Below are 6,643 nucleotides of genomic sequence, written 5' to 3'. Positions count from 1 at the left end.
CCACCTCAATTCAGAGATGGGGGCGGGAAAGGGTGCACCCGCGTCTTCGCGGGAAGAGTGAGGGCGCGGGGCCAGGGAAGCTTAAGTCCTGGGAGCCTAGGAGGGGAGGCGGGCTGGGCGGGGTGGGGCATGGCGGGGGAAGTGACTCAAGGCCAGAGGCGGACAGGCCCACGGAAGGCAAGCGTGGGGGAGGTGCGGGGAATGGGCGACCCTGAAGCGACTGGTAGCGCACGGGACGGGACGAGGGTTCCGGCGCCCCCGAACGCTAGGAACGTACTGTGAGGGAGGGTCCCAGCTGCTGGGCCCTCTGGGGCCGGGCTCTGACATCTGGACGAGTGGGAAAGCAGCAGCCTGCCCTTGGGGAGCCGGGAGGAGCCCAGTCCCATCCAGCTGTGCAAACAGGAGGAGGAGGAGGTCCCAAGCCTACCCTTGGGAAAGGGGCGAGAGGGGTGGTCAGGCCGCCGCCGCGCCGGCCCCCGCGGTGCGGGTTGCGCCAGCCTCCTCGGAGCCCGACGCAGAAACTTGTTGCAACAAACAGGCGACCGCGGGTGCCCCTAGCAGCCAGCGGCGGAGTGGGTGGGCGGTCGAGAGGGAGGGGAAGGCTGGCGGACGCCGCAGCGAACTGGTGGGCAGACCCGGAGTCGCCGCGTAAGCGGGGCCGGCTCAGTGCGGTGCAGCAGGCGCGGCTGTGCGGCAGCGGAAGTCCTTTGTTGCAGCGCAGTCCCTGGCAGAGCCAGAGCCTCTCCGCGCAGCCCAGCCCGAGCGCTGCGCGCCGCCGCCACTGCAGCTCTCGGCTCCTTCGCCTCCGCCCGCCTTTCCCGCTGCCGATTTGCCTTAAACTCCCTAAAATCTCCGCAGCCCCGGTTCCTGCTGCGGCCGGTGAGTATTTGCCAGTTATGGGGCTATTTGCGCAACTTTGGCCCGGGCCGCAGGGCGAGGGGCGGCGGGCTCGGCGGAGTGCGGGACCCGAGCGGCGCCGACCAGTGCGGGGAGCCGGAGCGCGGCGGGCGCGCGGCGAGGACCCGGTGACGGGTGACTGCCGGGCCGCCTGCTTGATCCCGCCGCCCGCCAGCGCGCCCAGTCGGGGACGTGCGGCCTCCCTGGGTCGGAGGCGAAGCCCCTACAGAGACTAGTTCCCAAATTAGTTACCTTCTTTTCCCTTTCTTTCTCTGCCTTTATTTTTTTGAGGGGGGAGGGGAGGGGAGGTGTAGACGGGAGGCGGGAAGAGCCGGTTGATTGACGTGCCCAGAGCCCGCTTCTCTCAACTTACAGCCGCGGCTCCTTGGCGGGTGGGAGGGGAAGTGTCCCGGAGCCCGAGGCCGCAGACTTGGGCGCGCTCCGAGGGAGGAGGCGTAAGAGCCGTGCAAATTCTTGCCACGCTTTTTTTCCCACCCCCTCTTGCCGGCACACTCGCTTTTTTGTTCAGTAAAAAGTGGTAGGTCTCGGGTTTGGGGCTTTTTAGTGGAAAGATCTGTTAACTGGGAAGAAAGTGCTTTCCTTTCCAGTGGTGGGCGCTTACTAGAGTTCTGTTAGTGTTCGGTAAATATGTTGGATGTAGATCGGGAGCAGTTACCACTAAAATATGTAGATTTGGGTCTGAGCTCAGCCACTCACTCCGTCTCCGTTCGTACCTAAGCAGCGCATCTGCGTGATCTGAAAGGCTGACATGACATTTTCCAAGCTGGGAGCGTCAGGGAGATGTTGATGAAAGTCCTTGATGTTTTCTGGGAACAGTACGGCGTTTGTATGTAATAATATTTCTAAATCAAACTGGTAGGCACGCGCAGGTTCTTTACTGGCGCGTATATTCCTATGCAATATCTATCACGTCAGGAAAACTGTGCCAGGAACGAAATATTTCCCCTTTGACACTCGATCCCAAGATGTGGTCCCAGGCACTTTGAGACTTAGAATCAGTCGTTTGAGCTCAAGTTCAAGGCACTCCAGAGCAGATTTGGTGAAGGATGCCGTTCTCATGATAACTACTAAGCAATCACCACATTTTCCTTTGAAATAGGAAATTTTGTCATTGTAAATGGATATGATGAAATTTGGAATACAAAACGATGAAGCTTGAATGCTGGCTGGCCATCAGAACCTCAAAACTTTTGAGTCACTTGCTAGATATCTAATAAAGTCTCAGTAATAACTGAATTGATTTGGGAGAAGCTAGATGGGGCTTCCTTATCTTAAACAGAAAAAATTGAACCGTAGTGATGGTGAAATACTTTCCCAGAGATTGATAAAATAATGATAGTCTGCAAGTAGAACCCTCAGTCAACATCTTACATTCATTTTAAAAGCAGGTTTCTCCATTACCACCAAATGTTCATGGTATCGAATAATAACTGCTCGAGTTAAGCAATCTTACCCGAAGCCTTTCTATTCTTTGTACCCCAGTATGGCCTAAATTGGAGGCAGGGGGTAGCCCTGATGCATCGTTGTCAGAGTAAAGAGAAACCGTATTTAACCAGGACCCTAGCAGGGCAGGGCAGTCTCAGACACTTGCTCTTGACCTTGTGTTTGATTTCGCTTTAATGCAGCTAAATTTTTGTACTATTTCCTCGTTCTCCTCTTTTGCCAGGCTCTGGGGAAGATATAGTTCATGGAGCTTTTTAAGGGTATCTCTTTGTTCCTTGCAGAATAACCATTCTAATGTGCAAGAGAAAAGAAGTGTCTGCTTTCAGGCCTCTCCTCCATCCAAGAGAAGTGCTAAGCCTTTGCTATTAAGCTCTGGTCCAAAGGGGAGAGAACCATTTGAGATAAGAATACAAAAAATTTTCCATAAATTTTATTTTTAAGCTACAATCTGTTGTCTTCCCCTCTGCCCCAAAAATTTGAGATACATTTGAAAACAAACAAAAAAATTTGCTTGAGAGGTCACTTTGGTCCCTGTAGGATCTTGTCTCCTGACATTTTCTTGTGCTGTTATCTCTTACCGTAAAAATTGAAATTATTCTAATACTCTTATGGGAACCAAATTAAAAGTGATTCATGTCTTTTTTTTCCCCCTCAGAATAGAAATGCTTTTTTTAATATAAAATTCATTTTCTTTATAAAAATTCAACCTATACCGAAGTACATAAAAAACAAAAATGAAAGTAATTTTGACTCCCACTCCTTAGAGATAATCACTGTTAACAGTCAATTCCTTGTTTAAAATGAGAGAGGGCAACATTTGGTCATACTGTGCTGCTGTGTGTACCCACCCTGGCTAGGGACAGCCGTGATGATTCATGGGCTCATGAACTCATGCTCTCTGTTCACTATTCTGATTGGTGAGAATTGGCGAGGTAGAGAAAAAAGGGAAAGTTTTGCATTAGAGTGATTTAAAATTCTATGATTAAGTAACAGACATGAGAGTTTAAATATAACAGGGCTGCTATTTTGGGTTTGTCCTTATGAAGTACTTACTGTAGCTTGGCAGGCTAGTTCTCACACTTTTAATGTTAATATTGGTGTCAAGCCTTTGATGGGTTGATTTATACTGGCCAAACTCACTAAAGCAAAACCAAACCCTCACATTTGTAAAGAGTTTCATAATTTATAGTTGGGGAGGAGTAGATATACTTATCTAAGACCACTGCCAAGTTATCACTGTGCTGATATGAGGTGAGAGGTCCCTCTGGATCTGTATCCAGAGGTAACATGCCAAACATCAAGGAAAGGAAATTAGAGGAAAGAAGATTAACGACTGTGGGTTTCAGATGTGGCCTAGGAGACAGTACATATTTAAGTTAGATTTCTAAGTATACTCATATTGTGGCACATATAAGAAGTCTTAAGAGTATACAGAATCACTTATTTCTTAGCCTGGTATTTTCAAGTAGAGTAAGCTGTGAAGTAGTTGATATTCTGAAAACAAATTGCTGAAATAGTACATAGAAGTTAAATTACAACATTGGTTGAGAGTGTTGAGGACATGAGTTTTTTTTTTTTTTTTTCTTCTTCTGTGATTTGAATTTAAAATCACTTTCAAAATAAAATTAGAAAATTAAAAGAATTAAATATCCAACCAGATTTTCTGTTGTTTGTTTGAAATGTGATCATTTTTAGAGATAATTGAAGAGCTCCACCCTCACTTTAAATCTTTTGTATTAGAGGAGAGCTTCCTTTGATGGGCAGTGGGAATCTGCAGATGGAAGAGGAAATGGGGAGGGCAGGGTATTCTACCTGCAGTGTGGGGTTTTAGAAGAATGGGATGATTCTGGGAGTCTTAGAATGTCCAAAGGGACACTTCATTTAATAGTCATTTGCCAGGAAGAGTGTTTTCTGGCTGAAAACACTGAAACTTAGGGCTCTGAATCAAAAGAGTCAGAGTCTGAGTCCCATCTTATAAGATGAGCACTTGAGCATCAATCACTGAATCTGTTTCTTCATTCACAAAATGAGGATAGTAAAAATACCTACCTCAGGGTTGTTGTAAAAATCAGTTGTATAATGTGTGGAAAATCACATTGTAATTTTTGACTATTATATAAAAGTAGCCATCATTGAAATAATGCAAAAAGTTGATAAGCAAAATAAAACTTGCCTTCTTCAACACTTATTCATTCAAAAACTGATCAAATACCAACTAAATGTCAGGCAACTGTTAGAGGCTTGGGACACAGAGATGACTAAGACAGTGCCCTGATCTCAGGGAGCTTACAGTGAAGCAGGGGAACCACATCATAATAATCCCTGCTGTTGAGTGTGGTGATAGAGCATCCCAGTTTGGATGATACATTATTTGTATGAAAGCAAAAAGGTGTTTGCTGTGTTAGTTTGGGATGAGGGGAAATATTAAATAGACTTAAGATTTAAAAATGGAGTTAAGCTTCTTAGAATAAACATACTTTTTTTTTAAAATTTTTTCAAAATTCTGGAGGCCAGGTACTTTTTGTTGTTGTTTTTAATGATTTAATTTATTTATTTTTGGCCGTGTTGGGTCTTCATTGCTGCACAGGCTTTTTTCTAGTTGTGGCAAGCAGAGGCTACTGTCTAGTAGTGGTGCACGGGCTTCTCATTGGGTGGTTTCTCATGTTGTGGAGCACAGGCTCTAGGACACGTGGGCTCAGTAGTTGCAGCTCCTGGGCTCTGGAGCACGGGCTCAATAGTTGTGGCACATGGTCTTAGTTGCTCTGCAGCATGTGGGATCTTCCCAGATCAGGGACTGAACCAGTCTCCTGCACTGGCAGGCAGATTCTTTACTACTGAGCCACCAGGGAAGCCCCTGAACATACTTTTTATGATACTCTTTTTATTGGTTTCAAGGTGTGTGAAGTTTTCGGGATTTTGGTTAAAATTAAAAATTTAACACTTGGAGCTACACAATTGAAAACAATACAATTAAAAATATATGTGGACTTGCTGAAAAAGGAAGCTGGATAGTCCCTCCCATCATCTTAGAGCTGCCTCACCAGTTTTCATTCAGCAACATTTACTGAGTACACACCGTGCTGCAGAGAATCGAACAAGCTAAAGTCCTGGCCTTCAAGTTGCTCAGAGTCTAGCTGGGAGACCAACATATGGATAATTGTGGTAACTTATTCTTATTTAGCAGTTGCTCCATGACACACCTCCTTACAGTAACCCTAAACCCTAGGGAAGATTGTGTGTTAGTTGTTCAGTTGTGTCCAATTCTTCGTAACCCCATGGACTGTGGCCCTCCTTGTGCCTTTGTCCATGGAATTCTCCAGCCAAGTATACTGGAGTGGGTTGTCATTCCCTTCTCCAGGGGATCTTCCCGACCTAGGGATCAAACGCAGGTCTCCTGCATTGCAGGCAGATTCTTTACTCCCAGAGCCACCAAGGAAGCCCCAGGGAGGATTATCATCCCCGTTCTCAGATGAGAGAATTGAGGCACAGATGTAACCTGCTCGAGTTCATACATCTACTAAGCGACAGAGCCAGAATTTGAATCCAGGCAGTCTGGTTAGTCTGTGCATTAACGTCTGCTTTATGTTGCTGTTCTGATGATTTAAAAAATAGCATAGTTAATGCAAAATAAAGAAATAATACACAGTAATATCAAAACCTAAAACACCGGGAGAGGGAGGTCTTACAGAGGACTTTCTGGAGAAGGTGATTAACTGATTCTTAAGAGATTTGTGGTGGGTTCAGACAGTTAGCTGAAAACAGACAGCTAAAAACCAGTTAGCATGAATAAAAATGGAGGTAAGAAATACATGAAGTATATGGAGTTGGAGGATAGGGGAGGTGGCAAGCAGTTTGATGCTGCTTGTCTGAAGTTTGAAGCAGTAAGTAACCACATAGGAGACTAGATGGGTGGACAGAAAGGGCTTTTGTATGCTTTCCTTAAGGAGTTTGCATTTCAGTCTGAGGGTATGTGAAAGGACTCAGAGCAGAATGACAAGGTCTGATTTTTGTTCTTTATGATCATCTGAGGGTGAACGATAGATTTGAGGAACCAGTTAAGGAGCCTATTGTAATAATTTAGGACAGGAAAGGTAAGGATGGAATAGAGGGGCAAATTTGAGAAATATTTAGTGAGAAAATTGGTAAAATTTAGTAAACTGAGGCAGAAGTCCTAGGTGACTCACAAGTATCCTGGATGGTTAGTGCATGATGGAAGCGGGGGAAGAGCAGTTTTAGGTGCTCAGACAAAATCACAGAGTGAGCATGTTGAAGAATAGGGTTC

General features: G+C 45.9%; 1 protein-coding gene across 3 annotated transcripts in view; it reads left to right on the top strand.

The window, feature by feature from the left end:
• The first annotated feature begins 188 nt into the window (after nucleotides 1-188).
• ZBTB1 (zinc finger and BTB domain containing 1) overlaps nucleotides 189-6,643 on the top strand; it is a 24,263-nt gene continuing 17,808 nt past the window's right edge. For 2 of the 3 annotated variants that reach the window (XM_061156887.1, XM_061156888.1), the window contains exon 1: nucleotides 191-879. The gene's annotated coding sequence lies outside the window, so the exon portion shown is untranslated. Of the gene's footprint in view, nucleotides 880-6,643 lie in introns of all 3 variants that reach the window. The other variant, XM_061156889.1, reaches the window with a different exon arrangement.

The sequence above is a fragment of the Dama dama genome, chromosome 12 (assembly GCF_033118175.1).
Source record: "Dama dama isolate Ldn47 chromosome 12, ASM3311817v1, whole genome shotgun sequence".
Taxonomy (NCBI): domain Eukaryota; kingdom Metazoa; phylum Chordata; class Mammalia; order Artiodactyla; family Cervidae; genus Dama; species Dama dama.
This window is presented reverse-complemented; position numbering and strand designations above follow the sequence as displayed.